Below are 22275 nucleotides of genomic sequence, written 5' to 3'. Positions count from 1 at the left end.
AGTGTTGTAATGTCCATCTGATTCCATTTAGATATGCCACGCAATGGGAAGAATGTCTATGTTAGAGTATTGAAGTTATGATCATCATAGTGCAAAGATTGCTTCATGGTATGGGACCCAGGACAAACAGGAATTCACAGCATACATGGTACATGTAGTACACTACAGCCTTACTCTGTAACAACTGTGTCCTAGTGCTGACAATATGTATCTCTCGACAATGTGATGATACAACACCAAGGGCGAGCAAGACTCAGTCAAATGTTCCAGTTTGTATCAGCAATGGAGCAATTTTCATGTGTTTGGCCAAGGACTAATGGAAGTGAAAGTCATAACAAATGGACACAAGTGCATTCATATTTGCATTGTTCAAAATGAAAGGGGTCGCTGGTGTCCTTGTGATTTGTCCCTTTAGTATTTGAATCTAGAGAACCCTTAATCTCACACATTCAACATCAGGTTGTGACAAGGACCCCTTGACATTCAGGTTAATTTTCGACCACTGATTGTACAACTAAAAGGCTGCATTACATTTGCTCCATGTCCAGTAATAATATTGATGTTACTCAACACATACAAACCAGCCCGTAGAACTATCTCCTGGTAATTCACCAGCAACATGAAACAGCCAGACATACGGCTATCAATATCCATCACAACTATTGTTGCTAATCCAATGTGATGCGACAACAGTAAATTTGCCCAACCAACCTGCCGTTGTTTTCCCAGCAACTGCATGCAGTCAAATGTCACAGTGAACTAGAGTACAATACACCCTCCAGAAGTTTCTCACTGTAGATAGAATAACTCTTCAATACACACCACCAGCACACTACTACATATCTCACAGTTGATCTGTCACCAGGGAATACGCAGTATATCTACCTGTTGGTGGGTCAGCCAGTATCAGAGTGCTCTACACATGGTATGTACAACATACCAGGCCTAGTCACAGCTGGAGGAATCAATATTTATCTCACAGCCTCAATCACACTGCCTCATCAATTGTGATAACCTTATATCATCTTTACAAGTTCAAAATAGGGCTGGGGATGATTTTCCTGTGTCAGTGTTGGCATGACAAGTTTCAACAGCCATAAACCAGCCCTTCAAAAATGTACACAATTTAACAGGATTAGAAAATATGTGAATCCAGGGGCGATTGATGCGGCTGTATTTGAATAACTAGGAACCCCGTAAAGTTTTAAAATTTAACAATGACAAACATGCTTAATCTTTAATATTGCTTATGAACACATGTTTCTGCTAACACACATCTAGTCTCACAACATGAACAAAGAAACATAAATACGATAGGTTCATATCGCAAACATCATGGAGATATGTAACCTATTTTCACACAAAATACACACAGATATCACACATTCCCCTCAAAGCCTCATAATTAATCTACCACATATAGGTATAGGTCAACCTCATATCTGTCCCTCCAATAACCTAGAGAGTATGTGTGCCTTCTCCCTCTACGCCCACTTCTCTAGTGTTTGATAACAACACTGTAAACACACCAGTCAGCCTAAATGAACTAGTTTCTATCTCAAAGAAAAATCGTAGCAAATTTCATTCAAGTCATTCAAACAAAACTCCTATTGTCTGCTAACTCCCATATATGCAGTGGTGGAAACTATGCATGAAAGTCAAGGGGTCCTTGTCATAACCCCATTGTTGAAAGGTAATAATTTTTGGGCTCCATATATCCCAACATATAAGATAGCTACACAATAAATTGCAAAGAGCAATAAAGAGCGAAGCGTGGTTTATTTCACGAGAAAACATTGTCCTGTCATGATGTCTCTTGTGGAGATTCAAATATACGCTCCATCGGAATGACGTCATATTTTGGACGTTATTTCTTAAATCAAGTACCATGCATCAAATCTCAATGACCACCAGGATCCCCCTTAATTTCTATATGCTGTATATTAGTCTATCAGTTAATGATTACCTCAGTCACCAAGAGACAATCTCTAACTGAGGTCAACACATACCACTAATTACAATATCTAGAGCATGGCTCTCCTCTGAACATGCCAGATGATTACTATTGATGTCCTCACATATCAGATGCATGTAGTGAAAGGCACTGGCTCTCATTTGTCTAATTCATCCACGGACAGTAATTAACAAGTGAGAAGTTTGCTTGTTGTTTAATGCCGCAGTCAGCAATATTCCAGCTATGTGACAGTGGCCCGTACATAATCAACACGTGAACGACGACCTATGCTGCTGGTGTACAGTACATACAGCATACAATTACATGTAGTGAACGGGTGAACTATCACTTCTCTGATTCTCTCTCTAAGCAATTAACATGATTAACAAGCGACAAAATATGGTTGGTTTGTCTTTTAACACCTCACTCAGCAATATTCTAGCTATGTGACAGTGGCCTGTACACAATTGTCTTGCCCAGACAATCCAGTGATTAATATTTTTGAGCAACGATACACAGTCAGGGGTATGATGATACGCAATCAACAGCGTCACCAAGCCTGATCATGTGATCTTTAAGTCGCCCCCTACAGCAAACATAGGATGCAGGGGATATATTTTAGCCCGGAATCCACACAGGGGGATGACTTCCTATTGAGAAACTTACATATAACATACATGACGTGAAGGGCACCAACTATCACTTCTTGGATTCTCTCAAATAAATAATTACCAGTTGAGAAATGATGGATTAATATAACTTGCATCATGGGCTTTACTGTTCCATTGTACTGTTACGTATCTTATTGTTTTATTGTGGAGCATGCTCTTAAGATGTTTAATGAAAGTGTAACTGTTTCTGGTCGCTGTGTCTGTTTGTGGCTGAAATATTGCAGATGTCAAATACTATCTCACTCACTATCAAAATACCCTGATATGGACCCTGTAACCATAGTAACCATACTGAACCAACCAAAACAAACACGCTGTCATGGTAGTGAGTCACAACAATTTGAGTGTTTCCTAGTACTGCAGTGACATGAACTTAACGAGCCATTGATTAAATTTTACCTTATGCTGCAACCAGTAATATGTGAATAAAGGGATCGGGTGACTTGGTTGATGCATGTCATTTTATCCCAGTTGCGAAGATCAATGCTCATAATGTCAATCGCTATATTGTCTGGTCCAGACTCGAGTATTTACAGATTAATCCTGCCGTCATATAGTGCGGCATTAAACAACAAGACTTAGTGTCTATAGTGTCTAGGATGGGTAAACCTGTTGCTCATGAACATGATCAAGGCCACTGCGGTACTGCGGTCCGAGACTTGCGACACTAGTCCCATGACTGAGTCTAGTAAAATTCTTTTCAGTCCAGGAAGTCGAGCTAACAATAATCCATATAACGCAAAATTCTACTGAAAATGATGCTGATACAGTGATAGCTGTGTTAGGGAAAGTGGTCTTAAAAGTTTAAGACTGTTCGAGTCTTCGAAATTCACGCTAGTTCACTAGCCAGAGACTACTAAATTGAGCTTAGGACAACTAAAAATCCAAAGATGGTAGTCCTCAATGACTAGTAACATTTGTGGCTGTGGTTTTCAGAGCTCCAGATAAGCTGCGTATCTGCGTGAAATACACATCAGAAATGCAGAAATACACAGTAAAATATAATCCAAGCGTATCAAATACGCAACGAACATTACAGATACGCTACAAAAATAAAACTTGTGCGTATCATCAAAATATTGTGAAGTAACCCTGCGTATTCGATTAGCAAATCAGCAACTTATTTTTAAATTATAAGCGGGCATTCCGTCAACCTTGCCAAACTCCACGATGACAGTTACATCATGATCATTTGCCATCACACTTTCTTGTGGAAGTATCGTGGTATTTTTTAGTCCTATAAAGCTCTCGAACCAACACGACACCAGTTTGCAGGGACTAGATGAATAGTGTTTTTAAATATTTAACTTAAATACCCACATGTGTAAAAACTAGTGGGTAACAGAAATTTGAATACCCAGATAGAATTGCTGATATCCAATGATTTTAAAATGCATGGGTAAAATACCCACAACACCAAAAGCTTATCTGGAGCTCTGGGTTTTTGTACATGTCAGTCCAGCAGCCCTAGCTACTAAACCAGGGCTAGTGACATACATTTGCACTGGTCTTCTTAAAACAAATTGTGTATATCTTTAGGAAAGCCATGCTAGTAAATTGGCAAAAGCTTTACGGCTGATGACTTTCCCAGATGAATTTCCTTATGTCTTTTCATCAGATTGGGCAGATTACAGACCAACAGAAAAGCACTCCACCTCCCCCCTGTATTCCCACTTAACTAATAATACATGAAAGTTGAAATGAAATTCGAAATTCTTAAACATGGTAAACAAACAAAATATTTTCGCTGGGGAAAGAATAATTGCAACACCAAAGTCATCACTTGTTTCTAAACGCCAGACGGTTGCAAATTTAACTCGATGCATGGTTGAAGGCTGCCTAGCTGCAGAGATTCTCAGAGAGATAGTAGCAGTCTAAGAACTAGGTGACTAGTGGTCACATCTAACACTGCCTGTGAGAACTCACTTTATCTTTTGTAGCAGATTTTACTCCTCATATTGCTCACTGTATGAGCTATTGAAAGCTAACCCTACCAGACGGAAAGACATTTGTAACATTCTCCTGAGTCAGACAAGTAGCTAAAGTCACAATGAACGTCTGGCTTGTTCAACAGGACCAGTACAAGAGTACTTATGAGCCAAGAGTGAGTGAGTGAGTGAGTGAGTGAGTGAGTGAGTGAGGTTTTATGTCCTTTTTTAGCAATATCATGGCGGCAAGAACACCAGAAACAGCTAGCCCAGGATGCTGATGAAGCATCACTTTACTCCACACCTTCCACGAGCATCACACCCAAACTGATGACTGGAAAGATGAGCATCTGACAAGTCAGCTGCACAGCTGGGTAAACATGACTAGGTACATTACCACTGCCCCAGCCACTCATCAATACACTCAGCATCTGGCCTCCATGCACAGTATTTATGCCACATCCATGTACACGGACAACCCTTACTACACGGACAACCCTACAGGCGTAGAAACGAGTCGAGCTGGGATCAGGATTTCATCATCATTGCTCATAACTTGGGTTGTTACAATCCACTTTGTGGAGATACAATACCTCTTGATACATCTCAATAGTAAGGACACAAGACTGTTACAGTAAACTATGGTTATAACAAACTCAAAGTGATCACTAATCCTGGTTCGTTATAACCGTAGTTCGTAATATGCATATATGCAGCATATATACAGCACATGGTCGGGACAAAAAAATAAGTTTGTATTTATCCGACAGTTCGTTGTAAGCGTGTTCGTTATAACCGTAGTTTACTGTTACAGTGTAGTTTCTTGTGTACTTACTATTGAGATGTATAAAGAGGTATTGTAAGGACACAAGAAACTACACTGTAACAGTAAACTACGGTTATAACGAACTCAAAGGGATCACTAATCCTGGTTCGTTATAACCATAGTTTACTGTTACAGTGTAGTTTCTTGTGTCCTTACTATTGAGATGTATAAAGAGGTATTGTAAGGACACAAGAAACTACACTGTAACAGTAAACTACGGTTATAACGAACTCAAAGGGATCACTAATCCTGGTTCGTCATAACCGTAGTTCGTAATATGCATATATGCAGCATATATACAGCACATGGTTCGGACAAAAAAATATGTTTGTATTTATCCGACAGTTCGTTGTAAGCGTGTTCGTTATAAACGTAGTTTACTGTAATTACTGTTTTTTCTTGAGTACAGTAAGGTAATTGTTATCTCTGCATTCAAAACAATGCCTAGCATACAGTACATACCACTGAATTTGTAAATCATAATCACTAAATTATTATGTCTAGTGATAATGTTGATATCGTATCTCAAATTCACATTTCATTGACCATGTTTGTTATCTCCTGTTTGTTCACCTGAAACGATACGGCGTAGTCTTTTCCTGTGCACTAAACATGAACTAGCAAGTTTTCCCGAAACTTGTACCCAAGAATGGGGGGTGTGCATACACTCAAGTGTGCACTTTACTAAAAAAAAATACATTACAGAAAACTACGGTTACAACAACTGAAAGTGACCATTAATTTAACTTTGTAATAACCGTAGTTAGTTATAAGCATCTATAAATTGATACAGCAAATGGATGGGACGAAAAAAGTTTGTTATATCTATATCCGTCAGTTTGTTATAAGCAGGTTCGTTATAAACATAGTTTACTGTATTATGACATCCGCGTCTTAAAAATGTGAGTCAGGAGGCAATATATTTTTAATGTTATATATGTTGGTTCAAACTGTTGAAGGCATCCTTGTACATTCACTGGGAATTAAATTTAGGTTTAACTAGTCAGCAAATATGATCTGCAACAGAATTGCCATCTTTCTAATGGAAAAAGTCCACAGGAAGACCTCACCAGTCCTTCCTGAATTCCACTAACCTGAGACAAGTAAATGTATATTAATTTTGCATTAAATTAATACTCAATCATAAACGTGAAAGTGAAAGTGAACCCAACAAATGCAACTTTTTAAATAATATTTTCCTGGTTCTTATATAACCGGTAATTAAAGAGGTTATCATAAAGAGAGATGAAATATCAGCCTGTGACGCCCATGTTATTACTCAGTCAATTATGACTATGATGCATGGGTTTTGACATGTTAAACTCTGGGGTTTTCTTAAATGAGATGACAGGAGGAAGCAACATTTAATATACGTCCCACCTGAAAGAGAAATAAATGATATGGCAGGATGGTTTTCTACTCTACATCATATTAACATCACATGTCCTGGAGATTTTCAAATTGGTGGCAAGGGTCAGGGAATTATTGACATAATTATTTTATTCATGATCATGCTATTCCGGTCGATCATTGAATTTCTTGATTTTCTCAAAATGCTGGTGACTTACATAAAAAAAATGTAATGATCGGGTTTTCACATGATGCAGGAATCTTGCATATTTGACCCGTGAAGATCTGGGGTAGAATGTCTTCAGCAACCAATGCTTGTCGTAAGAAGCGACTAATGGTATCGGGTGGTCAGGCTTGCTGACTTGGTTGATGCATGTTATCGTATCCTATTTGTGTGGATCTATACTGATGATGTCAATCACTGGATTGTCTGGTCCAGACCCGTCATATAGATGGAATATTGCTCAGTGCGGCTTTAAACAACAACAACAACAACAAAAAGAAGCACAAATGTCACGGTACTCATCCTAGGAAAAATGCTACAATGAAACTGTACTGAAAGCCATTGTTACATCATTGATTGCCATGACGTCACAATCATCACTAATCTATCTGCCCCTGAAGCTGGTTATTTGTACTATTTCCACCAAAACACAGGTTAATAATGCTTATGTTCCATTTCAAAACCTTAGACGCCCCGTTCCACAAAGCTATCTTAGTGCTACTACTATTGCAAGTCTATGTTTAAAACTGGTTATTTCTGTTTGCAAACTAAAAATGTTGGCAAGTCTGGGATATTTTTAACTTTTATCAACTCGTCTTGATATATTTGATCTGGGAAGACACAAGGGTGAGATTCTCTATTTTCAAACTGAAAAAGTTGAAATAATTTGGGATGATAAATAGAATCTCACCTTTGTGTCTTTTGATATCAAATTGTAAATCATCATGTTTAGTGATGTTTTATATCAAATTTCATACTTTTATTGACCAAGTTTGTTATACCTGTTTATTCACCTGAAGGGATATGACAGATTTTTTAAAGCGCATATTGATACTCGATAAGTCCTTTTTTTGAAACTCTGAAACGTGCAACGTAGATCGTGTTAGGTAGGCAGAGCATGTTTTGTTGGTCAACTACCACCTACGACTCGACCTTCATTAAACCGCTGATCATCTATAACACTCATCAATTATTTGGACCCCGAAGGTAGCGTTGTAGCGAGAGATCACTGTATATCAACTAGAATCGATAAAAGTGAAAAACTCAGAGGCTCTGTCTATATCATCAACATGATCAAAAAGCTGCTCTCAAACCTGTTGCCATACGAGATTGAGTAAATATAAAGCACATGTAGCGTACACATACCTTGTGATCTACGATCAAACATCAACAGTATCAAACAGGTTCCATGAAGTCAACATTGCCAAAGTTTTGTTCGCTGTAGAACTTGTTGTAGCCACGCATACCTGTACACTTTTCACTAAAGACATGTAATCCCCCACGACATACAGCTTGAATGGAACTGGAGCACGTCTATTTACATCATATGTACATGTTACTAACAATAGCACCTCACACATTATGGCAATACTCGCTGGCCTTGTTAGATGAGAACTCACTGTATATACACAACTGAATTCCCATTCAGGGAGAGACAGATCTCGTTACATTGATTTGTTTGGAACAGTTAAACCTCATTTTCTGCATTTACTTCCAATTTTCCTGCAAAATAAAACCTATTTTCACATAGACATGCTACATACTAATGTAATTTTATAATATTGATAATCATTATGGTAATCGCTTCTTTCTCCTCAAAAAGAACAAAAATATTCATTCAAGGGAGCTTGGACAGCTCTCTTTACATACTTCAGGCAATGAATGAATGCTTGTTTGTTTGTTTGTTTGTTGTTTTACGCCGCACTAAGCAATATTCCCATATACATAACGGCTGTCTGTGAAAAATCGAGTCTGGACCAGACCATCCAGTGATTGAGATCATGAGCATCGATCCACGCAATTGGAAAGTGCAACTCTGAGCCCATCTGACAAACCACGGTTCATAATCAGCACAAATGTGGGATTCAAAAACCTGAGAGCAGATGCTGGCACAACTAAGGGAAGCAACCCTGTACTGCAAAATCCAGTGCCTCAGGTGCTTGTTGTTGGGATGAGGAGTACAATGCACAACCATGATGGCAAGTTAATGTGTTGGACAATTTATACATGATTTGGCGTTGGAAATAATTGAGTAGAATCTAAAAATCAAATTAACTACTCAACTTTTTGAGAGGATACATTTCCTTCTGACACATCCGCCACTTGTTTATCTCATGGATTAAATGCACACAAGAATTTAACCAAAACACCAAACAACAGAGTGTCTACAAATGTTTGGACACACAGTCTGGGCTTCCTGACCAGTAAAATTGTAGAAACAACAGACCTTCACATTTTCACACCCTTTTGCTGGAACAATTCACCAAATTTACATAAAAATATCAGCACATCGCTGTACAGTAACTTTGTCATAACTGAGCATCCAATATCATATTGCATGAGTGAGTGAGTGAGTGAGTGAGTGAGTTCCAGCAATATCACGGCGGGGGACACCAGAAATGGGCTTCACACATTGTACCCATGTCGGGATTCGAACCCGGGTCTTCGGCGTGACGAGCGAACGCTTTAACCACTAGGCTACCCGACCGCCCCTCATATTGCATGATCAATATGTCCAAATAGGTACATGTCATAACTTAGATGTATGTATACTCATGGGTCACAACTGGACATGTTACATCAGTATAGTTACAGCATTAAATGAGTTGTTCAATTCTAATTACCTGAGGTGAGGTGAAATTGGGTTTAACGTCGCGTCCAAGATTATTGCACTTATATAGCGACGTGCATGCACGTGTATGTGTGTGTGTGTGGCTGCTTGTACTAGTCCGGACTGATGCCGATTTATAGTGCTAGCACACTGAGATATCATGCCGCAGTTTAACATGAATACCCCACTCAGACACAGTATACTGACTCCGAGCCGACCAGTCCTTGTTTTAGCCCTTTAATGCCGAGCGCCAGACAGGGTAACAACAAGTACCATCTTTTAACGTCTTTTGGTATGACGCGGCCGGGGATCGAACCCCGGACCTTCCGCTCTCCGGGTGGACGCTCTACCACTAGACCACGGAGGCGGTTTCTAATTACCTGATGGTGTATACAGCATGTACAGTGTTAGTGTAAACACTAAAGCTTACTCAAATCCCTTTAGGGAGCAGTCGAGTAGAAAATGAGTTCTCAGTTGATCTACATCATTAACAAGCAACTGGTAGACAATCAAAGTTGTGTTTAACTTGCTTACATGACTTTGATCAATTTAGCTGGGACAGCTAAATAACCCGAGCCTAGCTCCCCTTTAACATGTTTAACACAGTATTAATAGTGTGTGAGTGAATGACTTTGGATTTACACCATTTGGAATGGTATTCCAGTTACATCATGGCGTTTTAGTTTGATGTGGAAGGAAAGCCCGAAGTGATGCAGGTCTGAGACATTTACCACTTTGGTGAAACACATGAGCATGGGTTTGGTGCTGACAAACCTAGAAATACAATCAGGGCGAACTCAGATTTGAATCCACAAGCACAGGCTACTGGCGTGCTCAGGGGACGCAACTCTTCACAGCGAATCGCAGCGCCTTAGACGACTGTGCAACCCATGCACCCACAGTATCATTACATCCCTGTCACGTATTGGTGAGGCTGGGTACGTGAGCCATGACGTCCTCACCAGTGGTTTGAAGTGTCCCTGCTAGGACAACTATAACATGCTTCACTGATCACACGTGACAGCCGGATCTAATGGCCTGATTTTATTACAGGACAGACTGTATGGCTGCTGTCGTCTATTCACTTGTTTAATTGTGCACGGTAGCGACTCGCCTACTACCTTGTTCAAAGTTTCAAACACATAACGCAGTGTCATTACAACTCTCGCTTGATCCAAACTGAACAGGTCACAAGTTGACACTGAATCATGAAAGCTATATGGAAATATTAATCTAACCAGTGTTTGAATTCAAGCATCAAAGTCAAGGGGTTCTTATAGTCCTAACGCTAACAGTTTACATTGAAATACTACAACTTCAACATTGTTCAAGGATCCACTTATTTTGGACAACACTAATCAACATAGACATACTATACACCAGAAGTTGGCACTAGTCCTATAGTCCTTGTCAAACTGACTGGTAAGTCTTCCGCATGTATCCCCCTGTAAAATTTATATAATAAAAATGACTGAGTGGCAATGCACAGGGGATGTACCTTTTGGAGGGGGATATGGGCGGAAGTCTTTCAAACAGCTCAATCGTTTAAAAGGTATCATAAGGACTAAAAGAAATTTGCCATGTTTAAGGGTTTTGCTATATTTTATCATTAAAAGGTCTGGTGGACTAAAAATATTAGTTTCTATGGCTGCCTGAGGCAGAGGGTACAGTATGCATTCAGTACTGTTTTGTTTGCGTTTCACATGAACGTCAAGGTTTGTTGAATGGGCACTGTATAAACTAAAATTGAGTTACTGAATAGACATTTCACTTATATGCTAGTGTGTCAGCTTTCTGTTGGCGAACATCCCCATTCCAAAACACAGATAATGAACACTCACCATGCTGTTGAAACATCAAGTATGGGTATGGTCCTAGACTTGCACAAGTCTCTAAGGCAATAATTATAAATTTAAATAATAATTTCAAGATTATATACATAAAAAGAAAACATCGTCCCTGTAAGAGACTGGCACCTGCTTATCTAGACTTGTTTATTTTAAGGAAAGAAGTACAATACACTATGAACTTATCATCCAGTATAGCCATGGAGCAAGGCTAGCATGGTGCTGACAGACTTAGAACCATTACCATTACTGGGAGAATCTGGGATACAAACCAATGAATTAATGACCTGCAAACAGCAGACTGTCGTAGACCACGGGGCCACAAATGTTCCCTGGTAAAAAATTTGAGAAACATTCAAACTAGGGGTGCGGAAATATGAACATTGTGAACTTGTGCCTGGACAAGTAAACAGTAAAATTGAACTTTCCCCAGGACAACTTCTCCTTGTCCAGACTATGGAACCAAACTGTTTCTTTGTCACAAAATCAGTCTCTTACTGCCCCTGTTTTCATGTTGACATTGAGTATCACAATCTTTGATAAATGGGAGCCATGACAGGTAGGGGGGGGGGGGGGGGTGTATTTTAGACAATCATAGCATCATGATATGCAGGAATGATGAGTCATGTTAAAAACATGATGAATCAGTTCATGATTCTCCACGCTTTCTCTACCATGAACAAAACATTCATCCATTTCTACTATTCTAGGCCGTAATCAAACAAAAACCAACCCTTTTGAGCAGCTAGTAGAAAATGCTGACTTGACACTTTGAGTGATGGTCATGAAAGGGATGGAACATAATTATCTGAAATGACGCCAGCCATGGGAATAAATAAAAGTGTTAGCTTGTAGGTTAACTTACATCAATCTTTCAGTGACTCATGAAAACCAGGTGGCTTGCAGGTAATTAAAAGAGACGGAGTCTACAGAACACATTTAGTGTTGATTTCCAGCTGCTCTTCTTGGTGTTAAATTATGTGTTGTGACTAATTGCTGTTCCCTGTATCTTGTGTTCACCCTAAGCAAATGTTAAACCTCACCCGAAACAGCAAATACCTAAACTGAGTCCCTGAAATGTACAACTTTGGGGAACATTTTAAAATATTTCAAAAGTTTCATGTCACATAAAAATCTTAATCCCCCTACCCCACCACCCTATGACTTAGTCAAGTTAATGCTGACATGTCGAACTTTTAGATTTTTAGAAAGAAAAGCCCAGAGAAATAGCATCATATTTCTCTGAAAGAATAAAATCAATATTTCACTCAAGTGAAATAACACTTTCTGCCAGGAATACTTTCTGCCTATGTAAATGACACGAGGATAAAAAATGAAGATCATCATTAAGATACATTATAAACAGAACATTGGAAGTTTCTTGCCAAATAACAGAATTATTTCTTGTGACCTGTGACGCACATGCCTAAAAATATAAACATCACGCCAATCGATATATTTGGTTTTCTTGTTAAATAACATGTTATTTGTTTCATCATTGGATATAGCAAATCCATGAAATGTCCAGATAGCACTAACATACCCAACACTGTTCATATTGTCTCAATTAGCACAAAATAAACTGTGAAACAAACATAATTCTGGATATTATTAACTGTGCAACACAGTGACATAACAATTTATCACCTTACTATTCAACCTCTAACATTCTTCTAGTTTAAGTCTGAAGGATAAATCTCAGTAAGTCCTATAACAAATATAGACTAAAAATCAGGGTTAGAAACTAACAGCTTTTGTCCACTAGTCCTTATGATGATAACATATATAGCAAAACCCTTAAAATGGGCCAATGTCTACTAGTCCTTAGGATACCTTTACTATTGGGCAGTTTGGTAAGGACTACAGGACTAGTGCCAATTTCTAACGCTGAAAATAGTAATGGTCAATCAGGATCTGTTTCATAGCGAACCCTCGCCCTTTTCGATTGCAGTCTGTACCAAAAACCTTTGTTTGTTTGTTTGTTTGTTTGTTTGTTGTCTAACACCGCACTCAGCAATATTCCAGCTAAATGACGGCGGTCTGTAAATAATCGAGTCTGGACCAGACAATCCAGTGCTTGATATCATGAGCATCGATCCACGCAATTGGGATCGATGACATGCATCAAACAAGTCAGCGAGCCTGACCACCCAATCCCGCCAAAACCTTTGAATCAACTAGCCCCATAACTATTCACTTGACATTGTTTTCAGTGGATCTTTGTGGTAATGTATGGACCTTAATTCGCAAGGCTTACTAGACTGAAATAAATTTGACTAGACTCGGACTACGGACTAGCGGCTAAAGTCACAGTCTGTACATTGGCAACACCCACATTCAAAGTACTGTATTTGCCATATTGACACTACAATAACAACTGTATCCTTCAAGAAGTATTTCACAGCTTTAGGAAGATAACAAAATTAGAAGCAAAATTTATCAAAAGCACTCATCCTGTGTGATACGAACTCTTCAAGATTCCCTTTCTTGTTCCATTCTGACAAATGTCCATTAAAGAATGTTCAGAGTCAGACTTCCTTCCTTGCAGATAGTTCAAGAGATTTGATAATAACTTAGAATTCCAGCAAGTGGAAGAAGAAGTGATTCACAAGCATGACTGTACACATGGTAGAGCGGGACAGATGGTTCTACTTTTAGTCTACAGCAGGGGAATTCTGTTCCCTCAGAGAATTAGACAATTTCCTTGAGATATGAGAGATGAATGAGCCAAATTACCTCATGTCAGTCATCTTCCTGAGGCAAGTGTGTTTGTTAACTGACAGTAAAAGTCCAGTTTCCACCCTTGCCAAACTAGGCAGGAATTATGGAGTTATATCTTGACTAACGCCAGTAATGGGTCTATGCATAGTCCAATCAAAATCGCATACCAAAATAGACATCCCGTTCGTGTAGATTTTGATCGCAGGATTTGTAAAGCATGTGTTCCGTCAACAGGTATTTTCCAAATCCTTTCATGTTTTTAATCAAGGTGTTCATGTGATTTGATTTGACTTCGCGAAGTACGACTTGTTTGATTATCGATCTGAGCGTCTTGACTGAGCGCCGCCATTTTGTTTGAAGCAAATGTAAGTGATAAGAGAGATGGGATCAGATTGGTCAATAGGAGCGAGATAGCCACTGGTGGTGCTACTGATCGAACCTAGAAATTCAAGCCTAGTTTAGCAAGGGTGGAAACTGGACTTTTACAGTCAGTTAACTCCTTTGCCTCGGAGAGAGTGAGTGAGTGAGTATGGTTTTACGCCGCTTTTAGCAATATTCCAGCAATATCACAGCGGGGGACACCAGAAATGGGCTTCACACATTGTACCCATGTCGGTAATCGAACCCGGGTCTTCGGCGTGACGAGCGACCGCTTTAACCACTAGGCTACCCGACCGCCCCTCCCCTCGGAGAGATGTATGTCGGCTAAAGAGTTGAATGAGCCATAGAAAAGGAATAGCAGTGAAAATATGCACCACACTGCAAATCACAGCTACCTGAGTCAAGCAGAGTTTCTTATTGTTGTAGCATGAATAAGAAACTTATTGAACAACATCCCACATGTACAACGTACCAAAGATACTGCAGTTGGGAATGCTTGGGCAAGAAGACTAAACACTTTAAAGGGAGGTTATGCCGATAATGGCGATTTTCAGTTCAGGTCTAGACACTGTAATTGGTGCAAGATGGGATACACGTAGACACTATCTTTGGGTAACTGAGGGGCTGCTAGATTGAAATTTATCATTTAACTTAAGCATTTATCCATGACATAAGCTTATGACATAAAAACATGTATGTCATACCCCAATGACATAAGTATGCAAATTAGATATGCAAATTAGATAACCGGAAGAGCGAGCGGTTTGATTTGAAACTATATATTATAAGTGAAGTTACACCAGAGATATAATCAGATTACACAGAATCGTTGTTGTTACCGTTATTAAAGTTTCAATTATTCTGCAAAAGTCTGTTCAAGTATTTTGTTTAAAATAATCCGAGGAACTTTTTTTCTCAGCGAATTGTTTATTTTGGTTTACATGGCTATGGAAAACATGTATCACTACGCACGATCTATACGTAAGATTTCGACAAGTTGCTGATTGCTTAATGTTTAATGCAATTATTCCTTAATTTGGAAGCAAAAATGTGAAAATGGTAAATAGAATTCATCACGAGTGTTTTTTAATGGGAAATATCAACCTCGACCCGTTAATCGGTATTTGCCTCGCCAAAGGCTCGGCAAATACCGATTAACTAAGACTTGGTTGATATTTCCCATATTAAAAAACACTCGTGATGAATCCTCTATACATACGACTCAAAAAAAGTTAAACAACACCCGATTCTTTCAAATGACTGTTGTTAATCCGTTATGGGTGTTCTTTAATGTCTTTTGAGTAGTATACACCATACAATCTTGGAGGGACTGACATTTACCATGCTCCCTTTAACATGTGTAACATCAACCATTCCACTGCCAAGCATCCATTCCACACTAAAAAAAATGAACTTTAATTCCCCAGATACAGTGTTTCAGTCACACTCTGATCTTCACAGCAACCAGAATGAAGTGTTAACTTTATCTGTGAAGGGACTGTACCACTTTCGACTTACTAGCTGCATCCACAGCATAACACAGAGAAATGCTAGCTATTTGTGTTCTTTCAGCAGCTAATATTAGAAATAAGTAATATTATGATTGAATCACCCAGCTTCTAAGGCAGTGTTTGAAACTAACTGTTTTAGTCCACTAATCCTTATAATGATAACATAGAAAACCCCTTAATAATGGCAAATTACTACTATTCCTTATGATACCTAACTATTGGTCAGTTTGGCAAGGCACTAGGCACCATGGTAAGCATGGACTACAGATTTGCATTATGACCACAGAGTCTTACAGGGATAGTTTGTTTGTTTGTTGTTTAACGCAGCACTCAGCAATATTCCAGCTATATGACGGCGGTCTTTAAAATAATCGAGTCTGGACCAGACAATCCAGTGATTTACATCATGAGCATCGATCCACGCAATTGGGATCGATGACAAGTCCTGAACCAAGTCCCGAACCCGAACCTGTTAGTCGCCTTTTACGACAAGCATAGTCACCTTTTACGGTTGCTGAAGACCTATCCTACCCTGGAATCTTCACAGGTCTACAGGGATAGAAATTCTAGCCCTCAAGCCTGATGCTGTTTTACTAACGGTAAAGGTATCCTGAGGGCTGGTAGAATTTCAAACATTTTGGGGGATGTTGCTAAATGTTATCACTATTTGGGCTAGTAGACTTCCTTGGTTAGACAGAAGAATAGAAGTCACAATACCAAATGTCATAACACTACAAAACCCAGCTCTTCACATACTTGGTCACTGAAGTGCCCATTAAATGATTCATCCAGCTCTGTGTTCCGCTGTTATTGATCTGTGAGCTCTTTAGCACTGTTGTTGGCTTTTTTCAAAATGTTTGTTGTTTAACGCCACACTCAACAATATTCCAGCTTTATGACGGCGATCTGTAAATAATCGAGTCTCGACCACACAATCCAGTGATTGATATCACGAACATCGATCCGCACAATTCGGATACCATGCCATGCATCAACCAAGTCAGCGAGCCTGACCACCTGATCCCGTTAGTCGCCTCTTACGACAAGCATAGTCGCCTTTTACAGCAGGAATTGGTTGCTGAAGACCTATTCTACCCCGGGGCCTTTTCAAAATGAAATAAATACCATTACCATGAACATACATAACTATATATCTTTCTTAAGGTGACTTTGCACTTATTTGGTAACAAAAATGGCATAAAATGATTAAAAACAGTTCTGAAATATTCTAATTGAATTCCAACACACTGTAAAGGAAACTGACCCCTTAAAAAGCCCCATAAACAAGATGTCCCCGAAACTAACAATGGCACCCAAACACCACTTTCATCTGTGTGTGGGTGTTTCTACCATGTCTACTTCGAGGAAAGAACCATCATTCACCAGTCCATGGTACTTCCTACAGGTGCTTGCCAATGTTTCACACCTTGGCTTGGACACAAACTAACAGCGTAAACACGGTAGCGAGCTACCTGAATGTTATATAATGTTGTAAAACTTGGGGTCCATGTACATGATATAGGCCTCCAACTGCAAGAGCTGCATAGCTCATAGACCATGATTAATAGTGCTTAGTTTTTCACTGGCATTACCAGCAACACAGCACCAACAGTACTTGGTGTTAAACTGCAGCAGTATCCGAAATTGAACATGAGTCAGTGAGTGAGTTGGGTTCAAATGCCACTTTTAACAATATTCCAGTTATATCACAGCATGTCAGATAAATATGGGAGGAAACCCAATAGTGATGCATGTCTCCGACTTTTACTACTTTGAAACACGAAACCCTAGAGTACAGGCATGGTGCTGACGAAACCGAGAAACATAATCGGGTCAAACCAGGATTTGAACCCACAATCACAGGTGTCTGGTGTGCCCAAGGGACGAAACATTGCACAGGGAATTTCGGAACCTTAGATGACTGGGCCACCCGGGCCCCGAATTAAGCATTCAAAAGTCAAGGGATCATGACCCTTACGTTATCAGTAATAGTCTTGATGACATAATAACTGTGTACTCTGTCAACACATACTAAACAACGTAAACAATAGCCTGACATGTTTTAGTCAGATGCTGAAAATAAGTTTGCATTTCGACAAAATATCTTCAAGGATATTCTTCACACAAACTAAATTTATCTCAAGTTTGGCAATCTCCCCTAAACATGCCAAGATCATGACTCTACCATAACCATGATAACATGCAAAACATGGACAACATCCAGATTGCAGTATTGACTGCAATGTACTCAGATACAGCGATAGAAACTAACAGTTTTAGTCCACTCATCCTTATGATGAAAACATATAGCAAAACCCTATAAAATGGAAAATTTCTACTAGTCCTTATGATACCTTAGCTATTGGGCAGTTTGGCAAGGACTATAGGACTAATGCCAATTTCTAACAGTGAGACACTGGTCTGAGACTGACTTCATTTAGTCGATGTTAAGGGTAAGGACAAAATAAACTTCAACATGTCAAGACAAATGCTGCAGCAATAATAGAAACACTCACCACATCATGGTCCGTATAATCTTCTATGGATGACTACTAATAAAGACATGGACGGGAGCAAGGATATGGAAACAAGTACTGTAGAGCCCTCCAAGCTACTGCAGTTAAAACCGGAGCCTGCTTGTAGTGGTTAGGGAAATATGTGCTATTTATATCACAGACTCTATAAAAACAAACATGGATCAGGGAACAAGTACAAAAGCTGATAATCATCACTTCTCGTTCAAATCATAACCTGAAGAAGCAGTATATTTACCTTCATCAACATAGTGTCAGGACGTCATGGTATTTCTTCCTCACTCTACAGTTCCATGTCCCTCAGCCTACTAGTCAATACCTCACAGGTCACAAACCACTGACAGTCCAACCAACACGGAGCAGTCCGGCTGAGCTCATCAGTTACCTCAACATGCTTCCTTCCTGCTCCTCCCCACCTGTGAGCTCCAGCATTCCCCAGCCCTAGTGTTGGTGTGTACAGTTCATCCCACCACTACTGCCACCAACACACCTTGTCTGGAGACTGACACAGCTGGCTGCTACATAGACTTTATACCATGCGATACATCAGTTATATCCAACATACCTGATGATCTACTAATAGCTCTTTTACCATGATTAAACACTATATTTACTGGAGGGCAGTTTATTATTATTACTGGTGTACCATATAGTTGTAATATGCTACAATGTCAAAAGTACATTTGTTTGTTTGTTTGTTGTTTAACGCCACACTCAGTAATATTCCAGCTATATGATGGCGGTCTGTAAATTAATGAATCTGAACCAGACAATCCAGTGATTGACATCATGAGCATGGATCCACCATGTATATACCATGCTCTCAGGCTTGAATAGTCAAAAGTTTGTATTTATCCGTCTTACGTTAACAACATGATCCTACTTCTCAATATGTTAAGTGGACTATATATATGTGGTATTAGTTTATCTGTGTAATCCAGTGATTGATATCATGTACATTGATCCACGCAAATGGGATGACATGCATCAACCAAGTCAGCGAAGCTGACCACCCGATCCAATTAGTCGTCTCTTATAAGCAGTCGCCTGTTACAGCAAGCATGAGTTGCTGAAGACCTATTCTAACCCGGATCTTAAGAGTTTGACAATACATAACAGCATTATTCGAGTACCTGTACCTGCATTGCCTAAATGCTCTCATGGTTCTAACACTGCTTATGCTGGACATGTTTGATAACAACATAATATCATATGAAAGCCATATGGTTCTGGTTTATCATATTGAAAATCATGATTACTTAATAATCTGTTACAGTGTCATTAGAATTCTTAACCGTTTCAAGAATGTGCAGACGGGTACTTGTTATCCTAGTTCAATATTGTCAATAATCATTTTCAGCTACTATGGTTACACTTATGCAACTATCAGCATTAATACTGTCACAATGTTATGTATTCACAATGAAGTAGGCATACAAAGACACGGAATCCACAGTGTGTAACAATCTATCAAACTGCTGGTGCTATATCACCCATGGCAATCTCATTGCTGTCAAACATAGCGAACATAACCCATTATTGAACATAAAACAATGAATTTTATCATCCAGCATCTTGGTCATAACAATCAAATACAAGGTGGAACAGAGATACAACAACCAACGCCACACTTTACAAGTCCCCATGCATTTAAACGTCATCAGTCTATCGAATTGTGCAGACTGTAGGGCTGTGTAATTTTGCATACTGGAGTTAACAATCGATCAATCAAGTGAGGTAAATCAAGAAAGTTAGGTAGCATTTATTCATTAATGTTGTTGATTGTAGTCATGGTAGTTATACTTTAAAAAATAGCACACATTTCATTGAATCAGAATGACTTGTTTATGATCATGATGATGGCACATGTGCTTATATGTGGCAATTTGTTTCAAAATAGGGTTATGTGAAACAGGAAAGAAACCAATGAATGTCAGTCAGGAGTTATTGTACTGTGAATTGTTCTGTATGTACAGTTGTATCTTGAACTGTGGATGTTGCTGACAAACCTAGAAACATAATCAGGGCAAACTGGAATTTGAACCAACAATCATTTGATTCTGGCGTGCCCAAGGGAAGCAACTCTGTACAGCGAATTGCAGTGCCTTATCAGATACGAAACAGTTTCAGTATGAATAGTAACTGGTTCAAGATTTATCCCAAGTCACGTGAAGTGAATATGGGGTATTCACTAGCCACCAAACCACTTTTATATACTTTAATAACAGAAAATTGTTGGCCAATATTTAAGTTGATGCTTGCAAAATGATAACTATCATAATATAACTGCTCACAACATAAGAGGCACAATCCATATTTTGTGTAACAAGTGCCAAGGAGCTTCTCTTTCAACCAGTTCCCAGACCCGATGCTTAATGGAGGCTCAGACAGTGTCCAGACCTGATGTTTAACAGAAACCCAGCAGTAAATTAGAGGCTGGCTCTTATTATTGAAGACTACATGACCATTAATTTGTTTTCTTTATAACTATGCATATCAGGGAGAAGTCAGTAAAATCTTACATGTCCAGCTTTTCTGGGAGAACAGGCACAAATAAGTCATACAGGTCTCAAAATTGAAACTCTGAAATGGCTATCACCATTTACCACGATTACTACTACACAATCACCTAAGTCTTCTACAAACTCAGTAGTTATCAAATCACATAATCCTCAGCCATAGACATGATAGAGATAGCTGCACAATGTATCAAGTTAGATAATCAGTTTCCATACCTTGTTCTGCTATCAAAGACTTATGGAATGAGGCGAGGTGAAATGAAGTTTAATGTTGAATTCAAGATTATTGCACTTACATAGCGACATGCTTGTACCAGTGTGGACTGATGCCAGTTTTATAGGGTGAGCCAAGAGATACCATACCACAATTGGACATGGATACCCCCCCCCCCCCCCCCCCCCCCCACAGTATATTGAATCAACCAATCCTTGTATATCGTTACTGCTGAGCACCAGGCAGGGTAACAAGTAACATGTTTTAACAGTTTTTGGTACGATGTGACCAGGGTTTGAACCATGGACCTTCTGCTCTCCAGGCAGATGTTCTATCCACTTGACCATGGGGGCTGTCACTTGTGGAATGACTAAATGATAAGACCCATGTAATATAAAGCAGCCAATTACTTCCACGACACAAACAATCAATACCTGGGCCACATACAGTCAGAAGTAACACCTGTATCCAAGCAAGCACCTGCAGCCAGTCTAGAGTCTCTTCCCAGTCTGGTAGAGCTATCCACAGGATGCATTCCTATGCCTATCTCTATGCAGTTCACCCTGCCTAATTTAGCCGCTTGAGTCATGCTGCTGAAAACCCAGAGGTCTACAAGACCTGCACTTCTCACAGTCCCTCACACCCCATTTTAACATGGCCTCCCCTCTACAAGAAGACCCACCTGTCACCTGACATCTGTATCGTCCTGGAAACCGGACCGTCCACCAGAAGCTCACCAGTTGGACAGGAAGTCAGATGGGTGGTACAGCATGGTGGTATAGTGAAGGGGAAGGACAAGGAGGGTTGAAGAGGTTGTGTGTGGAGGAGGGCTGACGTTCCTGCCGTTACCTGGCAGTACTAACGGCTGACTGTCAAGATTACCATCTGCTATGCATCAACATCAATAAACACTGTCTTAGGTACATTCAAACTTTTATTTCAAGATGCCTCTCAAGTTTAACTTTTAGTACTACCGTGTTTGTCA

The 22275-nt window shown here is 39.4% G+C and overlaps 1 protein-coding gene across 10 annotated transcripts in view; it reads right to left on the bottom strand.

The window, feature by feature from the left end:
- Positions 1 to 22275, bottom strand: part of LOC124117872 (dnaJ homolog subfamily B member 6-like) — a 79966-nt gene that overhangs the window by 29423 nt on the left and 28268 nt on the right. The window contains exon 1 of one of the 10 annotated variants that reach the window (XM_048391103.1): positions 21973 to 21995. The exons of 2 other annotated variants lie outside the window; for them this stretch is intronic. The gene's annotated coding sequence lies outside the window, so the exon portion shown is untranslated. Of the gene's footprint in view, positions 1 to 711; positions 804 to 8098; positions 8243 to 18539; positions 18652 to 18795; positions 18986 to 21972; positions 21996 to 22275 lie in introns of those variants that run through there. 7 more of the 10 variants (XM_048391068.1, XM_048391106.1, XM_048391110.1 and 4 more) reach the window with 7 other exon arrangements.

The sequence above is a fragment of the Haliotis rufescens genome, unplaced genomic scaffold (assembly GCF_023055435.1).
Source record: "Haliotis rufescens isolate VD_foot unplaced genomic scaffold, xgHalRufe1.0.p SCAF_10, whole genome shotgun sequence".
NCBI classification, from domain to species: Eukaryota; Metazoa; Mollusca; class Gastropoda; order Lepetellida; family Haliotidae; genus Haliotis; species Haliotis rufescens.
Note: the sequence above shows the minus strand (reverse complement) of the source record. Positions and strands in the feature narration are given on the sequence as shown.